The following is a 16,194-nucleotide window of genomic DNA, read 5'->3' as shown; positions in this document are numbered from 1 at the left end:
TGGAGGCTATGTGATTAACGTGGAAGGCTACATGAATAAAGATCTGCTTCCGTCTGTAATATTTGATTTAGATTTATAAGGACGGTTCAAGTTTACAGTTGAAGCTGCTTCACTCAACTCTGCCTCACGCCCCACCACTACAGAGTTCAGTTAGCTAGCAGTAAAAGGCATTGTTGTTATTAGCCTATTTAGCGCTAACCAGCTAATCTGCCATGAAGGATATGAAATTACACCACCAAGCCCAGCAGCGATGATGCTGCCGAGCTCCAGCTCGCTCCGTGTGCAGTCTACCCCCCCCCTTCCATAAGTGTCGCCAGGATAATATGGCTCCACAGCCCCCCTCCACGCTATACCACAATAAACATTTGTTTAATTTCCACTTCCATTAAGTGCTTTTGAAATGAAATCTGTATCCCATCCTCCACTGTAACAGCATAATGGACAGCGCCCGACACAGTAAGCAAGGCCTGTTGGTAATGAATATAGGCTACAAGATAGATGGGGTAATTCTTTCTATTACAAACAGCCTATATGAATGCCCACTGAATAAAACACATTTTCTTTCCACAGTGCAGTGCGTACAATGCTCCTTGCTTGATTGTGTGCCTATCAAATCCTTTGGTTCTATCGATAGCATGCTCCCAGTTAGAATAGCTGCCTTGAGTGTTAGCTTTGGATCCAATACAGAACATGGGAAACCAAAATGCAGCATCTGCAGTAACAAGTATTCAGCCACTCTCTTCATATGAACCAGTTGCTATTAAATTAAAGTTTTTGGACCAGAAAACTTGCGGCTAGAAGTAGGATTCTAGGCTAACCTGGACTAGCTCTTAAAGGTCTGACACCTTGGTCTACTTCTCTGCTATTCAAATCTGAAGAACAGTAATCTCTACCACCAATCAATAGGAAACAGAACAAAAAATGTCATTGTTGTCAGCAGCACAGTTACAGTCACCAATGCTCTAGATAACACGAAAAAAAGTTACAGTCACCAATTCTACTAGGGTGAGTAAAATGGTCAGAGTCAGGTGTTCTCTCATTTGTGTCTGGAAGTAGCTCGCAAGCTGGCCAACTTTAGCCAGTTAACTTGGGTGCGGTTGTGAGATCGGATCGCTCTGATCAACCCAACTCGTCCAGTATGTGCTCTGAATTATCCTAAAGCGAAATGTCAAAAAAAACAAACAGACAATCCTGACAAAGCTCTGAATTTACAAACACACCCAAGTTTAGATAACTTTCCACAGTTAAACTGCAATTCAACTTTTCAGAACTTTCAAATTATAACAGTGGGGGGCATATTCCTAAGCATTAAAATAATGAAAACAACGTGACTTTTGACCCAAATCAGCTACCTGGACCACTTTTCTCAACAAGGTGTTGTAAATAAAAAGGCAAATGGTTAATTAACACCTTGGTCTAATTCTCTGATATTCAAATCTAAAATCAGAACACTACTTCAACAATGCCTCCTTGTCTTCTGTACTTTTATTACAGTTTTCATTTACCATGGTAATCTAGTAGGGAGAGTGTATACAAGTTTAGTAGTCTGAGTGTAGTTATTTGTGATTAAATAATGTTACTAACTGCCCAACAATCTAAAGTAATAAGGTCGATAGTGTTGTCTGTCAAATAAATCAATTATTTTATTAAATGTAACTTGGATTAAATGTAAATAATGTAAGTAAAACATTTTAAACTTATTCACTAAAAAAACAAAAATATTTGTAAAGAATACCACCAATATTTTTCATGGAAGTGAACATCTAGTTTTAAACTCTATGTGTCGCGCTGCCTGAGTAGCATACGTAGTATTACATAGATACGCCCATCCGTGAAGTCGAAGGAAGTTAGCACTAGACAATCTAGCATTGCATTTAGTTTAGCTGTCTAGCCAGCTCATTTAGCTACAAACAAATAAAAATCCACATAAATAGTTATTATCGACGATGGACAAGCTTCGTAGTATGATGGGGGCGAGAAGACAACGAGGAAACGGGTCTCACGGCGCAGGTAACACAGCAAGAACGTCGTACTTTATCAGTCAGTGCTATGATGAAACCTTAAAGATGTCCTACCTTAAACTTAACCCCATGACCCTCACTTAAACCCTACCCTGTGTACATTGCAACTTTAATTTGGGATAGGGACGTCCCAAGGATCCCGGATAGCTTGCCAACGCAAAACCTTGGCTTGACACATGACGAATCGAGTGGTTATATATATATATATATATATATATTGTTTGTTTTTTGTTTTAAGTGACTGTGCATTTCCGTTAATCACATCAAAACCATAATTTAAATGTTGTTCGTCACGAGTATTTCAGCTACCACTTTGCACCTTATTGTCATTGATACACCTCACATATGTGTCGACTTGTGCTGAGATAGTTTGGTAGCTAGACCAGTGTGTCGTGAACAACATTTGACTCGGCGGTTGTTGTCGTCAAAATATAAGTCCTCAATTGAAATGAATGAAAACGGATACCGTTTGTGAAAACATGCCACAGTTGGACTAGAAAATGCTAAATACGGTTGGAATGTTAAATCAATTCAACAAATGACCGTTACTTCATTTGGCGGAAAAAAATGTGTGAAAGTCAGTTGAAATTAGACTGGGGATGTATTTGAATTGACAATTGCATTGGAGGCATACTTATATGAACCCCCTATCCATAATACAGGTTAAATAAAATAAATCTGCACTGGACTGCTTAACCTGTGGATTGTGCACTGATGAAATGGGTTTTCAGGCTTCTCCATGACACCCACAGAACACAACTATTAGCCTCTTAGCTCTTATTGCAGGACTTTGACTGTGGCAAATCACCTCATTATTCAGTGCAATATGAAGGTCTTGCAATAAGAGCCTAGACGCTAATATTTGTGTAAACTCTGCATCGTCGTGTTCTGTTGTTGTAGGCTGAAAACCCATTTCATAGGTTAGGCAGTGCAGGGCATACGCTGCCTTCAGAAAGTATTCATACCCCTTAACTTATTCCACATTTTGTTGTTGGAGCCTGAATTCCAAAATGTATTAAATAAAACAATTCTCACCCATATAAACACAATACTCTATCATGACAGAGTGAAAACATGTCTTTAAAACGTTTTTGGGGTCAAACTAACTAATAATTGTATTTTGTTAAATCTATATAACATTCAAACCTTGTTTAGCGTTATCTATTCCAATTGTGGTATGATTCCACTATTTCTATCCGTTTGAAACTGACGCAATGAAGGACTTTTATTTTGAAGGCGAACCACCAATTCTACTGTTGTTGCTGACGCTGTTCACGACACACATGCTAGCGCGCTAGTACATTGATCATATATGTAATTGTATGGCTGTGATAGCTAACACTATCTTATCATTTAATCCTTTGTATTTGTATGCATCACTGCTCTTTGCATGCCTTCATAAGGACACATGGTTTTGTCCCACAAGAAGTCCGCCTTTATCTAATGAATTCACGTGTGTTAATTTCCCTGACTAGCAATGTACACTTCAAAACAACGCATTGGTTCAAAACAGTTCAGTACTGCTCAGCTGATTCACAGTACAACCATGGCTTTCTTTTTCCTGTCTTGTGACATCAGAAGCAAAGATTGATTAGTGCTGCTGTCATAGAAGTTCTAAAGATATGTTATATTAGTAGTCTTGTTTTTGTGTGTTCAAATAGGTCAAACGTTTATATTTTTCTCTCTCCTTTGCCATTGGTCAGCATGGTAGAAGCATCAGTAGGAAGAGAGACCTCGGGTCCCTGGGTCTGTGCTTGTGTTGTCATGTTGCCCGTCTGTCTTGTGACATCCTACCATTGTTCTCTCCTCAGGTCCTGGATGCCGGGACCCTCAGCTACAGCACCCGGCTGAAGTGGTTCGTCATATGCTTCTGTTTCAGGGATCTTGTGCTCCATACTGGTGAGATTTCGCCCTATTTCAGCATTATAGTGAGTCTGGAAATGACTCCCTTTTGACCCCGGCTGTACTCTACATGTGGGATAGAACCAGGTCTCCCTGTCCATACAATCTAAAAAGGTAAAAGTGATCTGAGATCAATGCTACTCTGAGACAGGCAACGGCCTCTAGGCTATTAAGAAACTATCTCAGCATGATGCCTTACTTCCTGTTTGGTCCTAGCCCTTGAAACAGACTGGCAGTCTTCATGAGCCTGTTTTGATAGGTCACTAAAGTTGGACTCTACCTCTATCCCGCTGTTTTGGCTCTATACTTGGGAGTCCCCATACACACTCTATACAGTGCTGCTAATCTAGGAACATGTCCCACACTGTTCATGTAATTTTGTAGGTGACACTGATCCTAGATCAGCACTACTTTGAGAGACTATGAATACGGATACTTTAGGTCATGTAGTGTACAGGAAGGAACTTATCTCTCTGTTTTCATATGCGTTTGCACATTCTGCCTTCCCATCCAATGCCCTCAGCTGTTTCCATCCACACTTTCTCATAAGTCATGTCCTCATCTACAGTGTACAGAATATTCCCTTCTGAGTCTCTGTCCACAGCATGATACCAGTGATGGCTGTACACTACAATAGAACTTGATGATGGCTGTACACTACAATAGACTGGGGATGGCTGTACACTACAATAGACTGGTGATGGCTGTACACTACAATAGACTGGTGATGGCTGTACACTACAATAGACTGGTGATGGCTGTACACTACAATAGACTGGTGATGGCTGTACACTACAATAGACTGGTGATGGCTGTACACTACAATAGAGCGGTGATGGCTGTACACTACAATAGACTGGTGATGGCTGTACACTACAATAGACTGGTGATGGCAGTACACTACAATGAACTGGTGATGGCACTACAATAGACTGGTGATGGCAGTGCACTACAATAGACTGGTGATGGCTGTACACTACAATAGACTGGTGATGGCTGTACACTACAATAGACTGTGATGATGGCTGGTACTGTACACTACAATAGACTGGTGATGGCTGTACACTACAATAGACTGGTGATGGCTGTACACTACAATAGACTGGTGATGGCTGTACACTACAATAGAACGGTGATGGCTGTACACTACAATAGAGCGGTGATGGTGATGGCTGTACACTACAATAGAACGGTGATGGCTGTACACTACAATAGAACGCTGTACACTACAATAGACGGTGATGGCTGTACACTACAATAGACCCGGTGATGGCTGTACACTACAATAGAACGGTGATGGCTGTACACTACAATGAAACTGGTGATGGCTGTACACTACAATAGAACGGTGATGGCAGTACACTACAATAGAACGGTGATGGCAGTACACTACAATAGAACGGTGATGGCTGTACACTACAATAGAACGGTGATGGCTGTACACTACAATAGAACGGTGATGGCTGTACACTACAATAGACTGGTGATGGCTGTACACTACAATAGACTGGTGATGGCTGTACACTACAATAGACTGGTGATGGCTGTACACTACAATAGAACGGTGATGGCTGTACACTACAATAGACTGGTGATGGCTGTACACTACAATAGACTGGTGATGGCTGTACACTACAATAGAACGGTGATGGCTGTACACTACAATAGAACGGTGATGGCTGTACACTACAATAGACCGGTGATGGCTGTACACTACAATAGAACGGTGATGGCAGTACACTACAATAGAACGGTGATGGCAGTACACTACAATAGACTGGTGATGGCTGTACACTACAATAGACTGGTGATGGCTGTACACTACAATAGACTGGTGATGGCTGTACACTACAATAGACTGGTGATGGCTGTCACACTACAATAGACTGGTGATGGCTGTACACTACAATAGACTGGTGATGGCTGTACACTACAATAGACTGGTGATGGCTGTACACTACAATAGACTGGTGATGGCTGTACACTACAATAGACTGGTGATGGCTGTACACTACAATAGACTGGTGATGGCTGTACACTACAATGACTGGTGATGGCTGTACACTACAATAGACTGGTGATGGCTGTACACTACAATAGACTGGTGATGGCTGTACACTACAATAGACTGGTGATGGCTGTACACTACAATAGACTGGTGATGGCAGTACACTACAATAGAACGGTGATGGCTGTACACTACAATAGACTGGTGATGGCTGTACACTACAATAGACTGGTGATGGCTGTACTTACAATAGACTGGTGATGGCTGTACACTACAATAGACTGGTGATGGCTGTACACTACAATAGACTGGTGATGGCTGTACACTACAATAGACTGGTGATGGCTGTACACTACAATAGACTGGTGATGGCTGTACACTACAATAGACTGGTGATGGCTGTACACTACAATAGACTGGTGATGGCTGTACACTACAATAGACTGGTGATGGCTGTACACTTAGTGTGGTCATGGGCTGGCCTGCCTACAGAACAGTTGTCTCCTCTGTTAGTGTGGTTATGGGCTGGCCTGCCTACAGAACAGTTGTCCCCTCTGTTAGTGTGGTTATTGGCTGGCCTGCCTACAGAACAGTTGTCCCCTCTGTTAGTGTGGTTATGGGCTGGCCTACAGAACAGTTGTCTCCTCTGTTAGTGTGGTTATGGGCTGGTCTACAGAACAGTTGTCCCCTCTGTTAGTGTGGTTATGGGCTGGCCTACAGAACAGTTGTCCCCTCTGTTAGTGTGGTTATGGGCTGGTCTACAGAACAGTTGTCCCCTCTGTTAGTGTGGTTATGGGCTGGCCTGCCTACAGAACAGTTGTCCCCTCTGTTAGTGTGGTTATGGGCTGGCCTGCCTACAGAACAGTTGTCCCCTCTGTTAGTGTGGTTATGGGCTGGCCTGCCTACAGAACAGTTGTCTCCTCTGTTAGTGTGGTTGTAGGTGGCCTGCCTACAGAACAGTTGTCTCCTCTGTTAGTGTGGTTATGGGCTGGCCTGCCTACAGAACAGTTGTCCCCTCTGTTAGTGTGGTTATGGGCTGGCCTGCCTACAGAACAGTTGTCTCCTCTGTTAGTGTGGTTATGGGCTGGCCTGCCTACAGAACAGTTGTCCTCTCTGTTAGTGTGGTTATGGGCTGGCCTGCCTACAGAACAGTTGTCTCCTCTGTTAGTGTGGTTATGGGCTGGCCTGCCTACAGAACAGTTGTCCCTCTGTTAGTGTGGTTATGGGCTGGCCTGCCTACAGAACAGTTGTCCCCTCTGTTAGTGTGGTTATGGGCTGGCCTGCCTACAGAACAGTTGTCCTCTCTGTTAGTGTGGTTATGGGCTGGCCTGCCTACAGAACAGTTGTCTCCTCTGTTAGTGTGGTTATGGGCTGGCCTGCCTACGGAACAGTTGTCTCCTCTGTTAGTGTGGTTATGGGCTGGCCTGCCTAGAGAACAGTTGTCTCCTCTGTTAGTGTGGTTATGGGCTGGCCTGCCTACAGAACAGTTGTCTCCTCTGTTAGTGTGGTTATGGGCTGGCCTGCCTACAGAACAGTTGTCCTCTCTGTTAGTGTGGTTATGGGCTGGCCTGCCTACAGAACAGTTGTCTCCTCTGTTAGTGTGGTTATGGGCTGGCCTGCCTACAGAACAGTTGTCCCCTCTGTTAGTGTGGTTATGGGCTGGCCTACAGAACAGTTCTCCTCTGTTAGTGTGGTTATGGGCTGGCCTGCCTACAGAACAGTTGTCCTCTCTGTTAGTGTGGTTATGGGCTGGCCTGCCTACAGAACAGTTGTCCCCTCTGTTAGTGTGGTTATGGGCTGGCCTGCCTAGAGAACAGTTGTCTCCTCTGTTAGTGTGGTTATGGGCTGGCCTGCCTACAGAACAGTTGTCCCCTCTGTTAGTGTGGTTATGGGCTGGCCTGCCTAGGAGAACAGTTGTCTCCTCTGTTAGTGTGGTTATGGGCTGGCCTGCCTACAGAACAGTTGTCCCCTCTGTTAGTGTGGTTATGGGCTGGCCTGCCTACAGTTGTCTCCTCTGTTAGTGTGGTTATGGGCTGGCCTGCCTACAGAACAGTTGTCTCCTCTGTTAGTGTGGTTATGGGCTGGCCTGCCTACAGAACAGTTGTCCCCTCTGTTAGTGTGGTTATGGGCTGGCCTGCCTACAGTTGTCCCCTCTGTTAGTGTGGTTATGGGCTGGCCTGCCTACAGTTGTCCCCTCTGTTAGTGTGGTTATGGGCTGGCCTGCCTACAGTTGTCCCCTCTGTTAGTGTGGTTATGGGCTGGCCTGCCTACAGTTGTCCCCTCTGTTAGTGTGGTTATGGGCTGGCCTGCCTACAGAACAGTTGTCCCCTCTGTTAGTGTGGTTATGGGCTGGCCTGTTAGCCTGGCCTGCCTACAGAACAGTTGTCCCCTCTGTTAGTGTGGTTATGGGCTGGCCTGCCTCAGAACAGTTGTCCCCTCTGTTAGTGTGGTTATGGGCTGGCCTGCCTACAGAACAGTTGTCCCCTCTGTTAGTGTGGTTATGGGCTGGCCTGCCTAGAGAACAGTTGTCTCCTCTGTTAGTGTGGTTATGGGCTGGCCTGCCTACAGAACAGTTGTCCCCTCTGTTAGTGTGGTTATGGGCTGGCCTGCCTACAGTTGTCTCCTCTGTTAGTGTGGTTATGGGCTGGCCTGCCTACAGAACAGTTGTCTCCTCTGTTAGTGTGGTTATGGGCTGGCCTGCCTACAGAACAGTTGTCTCCTCTGTTAGTGTGGTTATGGGCTGGCCTGCCTACAGAACAGTTGTCCCCTCTGTTAGTGTGGTTATGGGCTTGGCCTGGGCCCTGCCTACAGAACAGTTGTCCCCTCTGTTAGTGTGGTTATGGGCTGGCCTGCCTACAGTTGTCCCCTCTGTTAGTGTGGTTATGGGCTGGCCTGCCTACAGAACAGTTGTCCCCTCTGTTAGTGTGGTTATGGGCTGGCCTGCCTACAGAACAGTTGTCCCCTCTGTTAGTGTGGTTATGGGCTGGCCTGCCTACAGAACAGTTGTCTCCTCTGTTAGTGTGGTTATGGGCTGGCCTACAGAACAGTTGTCCCCTCTGTTAGTGTGGTTATGGGCTGGCCTGCCTACAGAACAGTTGTCTCCTCTGTTAGTGTGGTTATGGGCTGGCCTGCCTACAGAACAGTTGTCTCCTCTGTTAGTGTGGTTATGGGCTGGCCTGCCTACAGAACAGTTGTCTCCTCTGTTAGTGTGGTTATGGGCTGACCTGCCTACAGAACAGTTGTCTCCTCTGTTAGTGTGGTTATGGGCTGACCTGCCTACAGAACAGTTGTCTCCTCTGTTAGTGTGGTTATGGGCTGGCCTGCCTACAGAACAGTTGTCTCCTCTGTTAGTGTGGTTATGGGCTGGCCTGCCTACAGAACAGTTGTACTGATAACAGCTCTGCATACTGATGATTCACGCCATGTTCTTAACGCTGGTGAGAGCCATTCACAACGGAACACCTCAAATCATGAGTCAACAGAATGTTCCATTTTGGATAACACCATTTAAAAAAAAAAAATTTTTTTTTTAAAGGTTCATAAATGCTTGTAACAGGTTATGCAGCATTCATTAAACCTGCAGGCTATAAGTGAAGTTGTGTGGACATAAGACAGTATGATTTATAAAAATAAAAATAAATCCTCATTCATCATCGATCCTACTTAGGCCTAGTTGGGGAATGTGTTATCATTAATCCTGTATTTTTATTCTCCATTACTCTTCACATGCTTTCATAAGGAGCTGGATCACATGAGGTAAGGTTGGTGTTGAACACAATGGTTTCTTCCACAAAGAGACACCCTTTATCTAATAGACTATATCACTGCTCTCCAAACCCTGTTCCTGGAGAGATACCCCTCCTGTAGGGTTTCACTCCAACCCCAGTTGGGACTAAGCTGATTAATTTTAGGGGCTAGATTAGGAGTGAACCTACAACATGGTAGGTCTCCAGAGACAGTGTTGGAGAGCCCTATAGCCTATATGATCAACAACAAAAAAGAAACCTAAATGAGTCAAGGATCGTGTTTTTGTGAACCAGGAAGTCAGTGTGGCGATTGATATGGGGTTTTACCACTAGGTGGCGACAGTGTCACATTATTTCAGGGAACTTTGCAATTTAAGTTGAAAATGCAATACAAAGATTAGCATTTTTAAACATTTGAACTACCTGATATTTACCAAATAGCCTAATTCCAGGTTACATTGATCTATCTTTACCTCTCCTCTTGTCTTCCAGGAGTTTTATAGACAGTGGAAACGATCTGATTGGTTCAGATCAGACTGATGGTAGGATGATGCCTAGGTGGACATGGTCATGATTTCATGTTGTGTGTGTTTCAACCAGGGCACTGCACTGCTGTTCTTACCCAATGGCACCAAGCTGTTTGCTGTGTTCTACACACTAGGTAACCTTGCTGCACTCTCCAGGTGAGTTATTCATTCATTCATGATTTTCCAGAGCCAAAGACAACGCTTTTTCCATTAAGCTTCACTTAATGTATAATGCATATACTTGTTACAATTACATTTCAATAGATGCCTAGAAAGGAAATGTCTTCAATTAAAATGTATTGTGAGGAAATGTAACTGGAAGTTCCATCCTATCCATCTAACTTGACTTTAGGATGCCAGACGTGAACAATTATTAATCTGCCTGTCCCATCACCTATTTGGAATGCAAACAGTAGGAGTCAGTCGGTCAGTGGCGGTCGGTCAGTGGCGGTCGGTCAGTGGCGGGCGGTCGGTCAGTGGCGGTCGGTCAGTGGCGGTCGGTCAGTGGCGGTCGGTCAGTGGCAGTCGGTCAGTTGCAGTCGGTCAGTGGCAGTCGGTCAGTCAAATCAAATGTATTTATAAAGCCCTTCTTACATCAGCTGATATCTCAAAGTGCTGTACAGAAACCCAGCCTAAAACCCCCAAACAGCAAGCAATGCAGGTGTAGAAGCACGGTGGCTAGGAAAAACTCCCTAGAAAGGCCAGAACCTAGGAAGAAACTGACTGCTACTAGCAGGCAGTCAGTCAGTCAGTAGCAGTCAGTCAGTAGCAGTCAGTCAGTAGCAGTCAGTCAGTAGCAGTCAGTCAGTAGCAGTCAGTCAGTAGCAGTCAGTCAGTCAGTAGCAGTCAGTCAGTAGCAGTCAGTCAGTGTCAGTAAGTAGCAGTCAGTCAGTAAGTAGCAGTCAGTCAGTCAGTAGCAGTCAGTCAGTAGCAGTCAGTCAGTCAGTAGCAGTCAGTCAGTAGCAGTCAGTCAGTGTCAGTAAGTAGCAGTCAGTCAGTAAGTAGCAGTCAGTCAGTCAGTAGCAGTCAGTCAGTAGCAGTCAGTCAGTGTCAGTCAGTAGCAGTCAGTCAGTGTCAGTCAGTAGCAGTCAGTCAGTAGCAGTCAGTCAGTAAGTAGCAGTCAGTAAGTAGCAGTCAGTCAGTCAGTAGCAGTCAGTCAGTGTCAGTAAGTAGCAGTCAGTCAGTCAGTAGCACTCAGTCAGTCAGTAGCACTCAGTCAGTCAGTAGCACTCAGTCAGTCAGTAGCAGTCAGTCAGTAAGTAGCAGTCAGTCAGTCAGTAGCAGTCAGTCAGTGTCAGTAAGTAGCAGTCAGTCAGTCAGTAGCACTCAGTCAGTCAGTAGCAGTCAGTCAGTCAGTAGCAGTCAGTCAGTAAGTAGCAGTCAGTCAGTCAGTGTCAGTAAGTAGCAGTCAGTCAGTGTCAGTAAGTAGCAGGCAGTCAGTCAGTAGCAGTCAGTAAGTAGCAGTCAGTAGCAGTCAGTAGCAGTCAGTCAGTCAGTCAGTAGCAGTCAGTCAGTCAGTAGCAGTCAGTCAGTAGCAGTCAGTCAGTAAGTAGCAGTCAGTCAGTAGCAGTCAGTCAGTGTCAGTAAGTAGCAGTCAGTCAGTAGCAGTCAGTCAGTAGCAGTCAGTCAGTAGCAGTCAGTCAGTCAGTGTCAGTAAGTAGCAGTCAGTCAGTGTCAGTAAGTAGCAGGCAGTCAGTCAGTAGCAGTCAGTAAGTAGCAGTCAGTAGCAGTCAGTAGCAGTCAGTCAGTCAGTAGCAGTCAGTCAGTCAGTAGCAGTCAGTCAGTAGCAGTCAGTCAGTAAGTAGCAGTCAGTCAGTAGCAGTCAGTCAGTGTCAGTAAGTAGCAGTCAGTCAGTCAGTAGCAGTCAGTCAGTCAGTAGCAGTCAGTCAGTCAGTAGCAGTCAGTAAGTAGCAGTCAGTCAGTAGCAGTCAGTCAGTCAGTAGCAGTCAGTCAGTGTCAGTAAGTAGCAGTCAGTCAGTAGCAGTCAGTCAGTAGCAGTCAGTCAGTCAGTGTCAGTAAGTAGCAGTCAGTCAGTGTCAGTAAGTAGCAGTCAGTCAGTGTCAGTAAGTAGCAGTCAGTCAGTAGCAGTCAGTCAGTCAGTGTCAGTAAGTAGCAGTCAGTCAGTGTCAGTAAGTAGCAGTCAGTGTCAGTAAGTAGCAGTCAGTGTCAGTAAGTAGCAGTCAGTCAGTAGCAGTCAGTCAGTAGCAGTCAGTCAGTAGCAGTCAGTCAGTAGCAGTCAGTCAGTAGCAGTCAGTCAGTGTCAGTCAGTAGCAGTCAGTCAGTGTCAGTAAGTAGCAGTCAGTCAGTAGCAGTCAGTCAGTAGCAGTCAGTCAGTGTCAGTAAGTAGCAGTCAGTGTCAGTAAGTAGCAGTCAGTCAGTCAGTAGCAGTCAGTCAGTCAGTAGCAGTCAGTCAGTCAGTAGCAGTCAGTCAGTCAGTAGCAGTCAGTCAGTAGCAGTCAGTCAGTAGCAGTCAGTCAGTAGCAGTCAGTCAGTAGCAGTCAGTCAGTAGCAGTAAGTAGCAGTCAGTCAGTCAGTAGCAGTCAGTCAGTAGCAGTCAGTCAGTAGCAGTCAGTCAGTAGCAGTCAGTCAGTAGCAGTCAGTCAGTAGCAGTCAGTCAGTAGCAGTAAGTAGCAGTCAGTCAGTCAGTAGCAGTCAGTCAGTAGCAGTCAGTCAGTAGCAGTCAGTAAGTAGCAGTCAGTCAGTAGCAGTCAGTCAGTAGCAGTCAGTCAGTAGCAGTTAGTCAGTCAGTCAGTAAGTAGCAGTCAGTCAGTGTCAGTAAGTAGCAGTCAGTCAGTAGCAGTCAGTCAGTAGCAGTCAGTCAGTAGCAGTCAGTCAGTAGCAGTCAGTCAGTCAGTCAGTCAGTCAGTAGCAGTCAGTCAGTCAGTCAGTCAGTAGCAGTCAGTAGCAGTCAGTCAGTCAGTAGCAGTCAGTCAGTCAGTAGCAGTCAGTCAGTAGCAGTCAGTCAGTAGCAGTTAGTCAGTCAGTAAGTAGCAGTCAGTCAGTAAGTAGCAGTCAGTCAGTCAGTAGCAGTCAGTCAGTCAGTAGCAGTCAGTCAGTCAGTAGCAGTCAGTCAGTCAGTAGCAGTCAGTCAGTCAGTAGCAGTCAGTCAGTAGCAGTCAGTCAGTAGCAGTCAGTCAGTAGCAGTCAGTCAGTAGCAGTCAGTCAGTCAGTCAGTCAGTAGCAGTCAGTCAGTAGCAGTCAGTCAGTAGCAGTCAGTCAGTCAGTCAGTAGCAGTCAGGCAGTCAGTAGCAGTCAGTAGCAGTCAGTAGCAGTCAGTAGCAGTCAGTAGCAGTCAGTCAGTCAGTAGCAGTCAGTCAGTCAGTGTCAGTCAGTAGCAGTCAGTCAGTAGCAGTCAGTAGCAGTCAGTGGCAGTCAGTCAGTGTCAGTAAGTAGCAGTCAGTCAGTAAGTAGCAGTCAGTCAGTAGCAGCCCTAGTGTCCATTGAGTTCGTTGTCGAGGGGGTGTTCCCAGTCATGGAATTAGATAGAGATCTGGTTCCTGTTCTAGTGATTAGTAGTACTCCTGTGTGGTTCTGTAGGTAAGAGCATGACACTAACAAACACCAAGGTCGTAGGTTCATTTCCCGCAGGGATCACAGACCAAACATGTGGCCCCATGCGCTCACTGTCCTGGACACAATGGGCAGCTTTCTAGGATTCATTGTGGTATAGGGTTTCCATAGTTCAGGACATGCTGTGCAGTAATGTGTTGGGTTGAATCGCTGATGGTGGAACAGGTCTGTTGGGTTTTAGTTTGTTATCTAAGAATCCAGAGTTGAGCTGTCAGATAAACATATCACACGTGACTCTCCAAGATACAAGTCATACCAAAGACTCAACAAAAAATGGAACCCGATGCCTCTCAGCTTGGCTCTCAGCATTAAGGAGATGGATTGTGGGTAAGGGCCTGTGACAGAATAGCGTCTTGTCCCCTCGGGTGTACTTGTACACAGCGGCGAACCATGACTATTAGGGCCTTTAGGTCTTCAGAGGGACCAGAACTCTTCTAACCTGTTGTCTCAAACTAAATAATCTACATAACATCACTTTTAATGCGTTCCAACAGTTCAAACAGGCCTGGCTGCTCTTCGGGCTGCCGCGTACACCGAGACGGAACCGCTATTGACACAACATGTGACACACAGCATAAAATAATGCCACCAGCAAAAACAAAAAAACACACTGTGTTTACACAACCCATGATAGCCTGACGCAACTGTCACAAATATCTACAACAACGGTGTCATATCAAAGGTGACAGGCTCGTGGTGCTGAACAGAGACCGTAATACCTGTACACTCCATGGTGCTGAACAGAGACAGTAATACCTGTACACTCCATGGTGCTGAACAGACAGAGACAGTAATACCTGTACACTCCATGGTGCTGAACAGACAGAGACAGTAATACCTGTACACTCCATGGTGCTGAACAGACAGAGACAGTAATACCTGTACACTCCATGGTGCTGAACAGACAGAGACAGTAATACCTGTACACTCCATGGTGCTGAACAGAGACCGTAATACCTGTACACTCCATGGTGCTGAACAGACAGAGACAGTAATACCTGTACACTCCATGGTGCTGAACAGAGACAGTAATACCTGTACACTCCATGGTGCTGAACAGACAGAGACAGTAATACCTGTACACTCCATGGTGCTGAACAGAGACCGTAATACCTGTACACTCCATGGTGCTGAACAGAGACAGTAATACCTGTACACTCCATGGTGCTGAACAGACAGAGACAGTAATACCTGTACACTCCATGGTGCTGAACAGAGACAGTAATACCTGTACACTCCATGGTGCTGAACAGACAGAGACTGTAATACCTGTACACTCCATGGTGCTGAACAGAGACAGTAATACCTGTACACTCCATGGTGCTGAACAGAGACCGTAATACCTGTACACTCCATGGTGCTGAACAGACAGAGACAGTAATACCTGTACACTCCATGGTGCTGAACAGAGACAGTAATACCTGTACACTCCATGGTGCTGAACAGACAGAGACAGTAATACCTGTACACTCCATGGTGCTGAACAGACAGAGACGTAATACCTGTACACTCCATGGTGCTGAACAGAGACAGTAATACCTGTACACTCCATGGTGCTGAACAGACAGAGACAGTAATACCTGTACACTCCATGGTGCTGAACAGAGACAGTAATACCTGTACACTCCATGGTGCTGAACAGACAGAGACAGTAATACCTGTACACTCCATGGTGCTGAACAGAGACAGTAATACCTGTACACTCCATGGTGCTGAACAGACAGAGACTGTAATACCTGTACACTCCATGGTGCTGAACAGACAGAGACAGTAATACCTGTACACTCCATGGTGCTGAACAGACAGAGACAGTAATACCTGTACACTCCATGGTGCTGAACAGAGACAGTAATACCTGTACACTCCATGGTGCTGAACAGACAGAGACCGTAATACCTGTACACTCCATGGTGCTGAACAGACAGAGACCGTAATACCTGTACACTCCATGGTGCTGAACAGACAGAGACAGTAATACCTGTACACTCCATGGTGCTGAACAGAGACAGTAATACCTGTACACTCCATGGTGCTGAACAGACAGAGACAGTAATACCTGTACACTCCATGGTGCTGAACAGACAGAGACCGTAATACCTGTACACTCCATGGTGCTGAACAGACAGAGACCGTAATACCTGTACACTCCGTGGTGCTGAACAGACAGAGACAGTCCATGGTGCTGAACAGACAGAGACAGTAATACCTGTACACTCCATGGTGCTGAACAGACAGAGACAGTAATACCTGTACACTCCATGGTGCTGAACAGACAGAGACAGTAATACCTGTACACTCCATGGTGCTGAACAGACAGAGACAGTAATACCTGTACACTCCATGGTGCTGAACAGACAGAGACAGTAATACCTGTACACTCCATGGTGCTGAACAGACAGAGACAGTAATACCTGTACACT

The 16,194-nt window shown here is 45.6% G+C and overlaps 1 pseudogene; it reads left to right on the top strand.

The window, feature by feature from the left end:
• Window positions 1-1,879: 1,879 nt before the first annotated feature.
• Window positions 1,880-16,194, top strand: part of LOC135534471 (vesicle transport protein SFT2A-like) — a 31,370-nt pseudogene continuing 17,055 nt past the window's right edge.

Source organism: Oncorhynchus masou, unplaced genomic scaffold (genome assembly GCF_036934945.1).
Source record: "Oncorhynchus masou masou isolate Uvic2021 unplaced genomic scaffold, UVic_Omas_1.1 unplaced_scaffold_3458, whole genome shotgun sequence".
NCBI classification, from domain to species: domain Eukaryota; kingdom Metazoa; phylum Chordata; class Actinopteri; order Salmoniformes; family Salmonidae; genus Oncorhynchus; species Oncorhynchus masou.
This window is presented reverse-complemented; position numbering and strand designations above follow the sequence as displayed.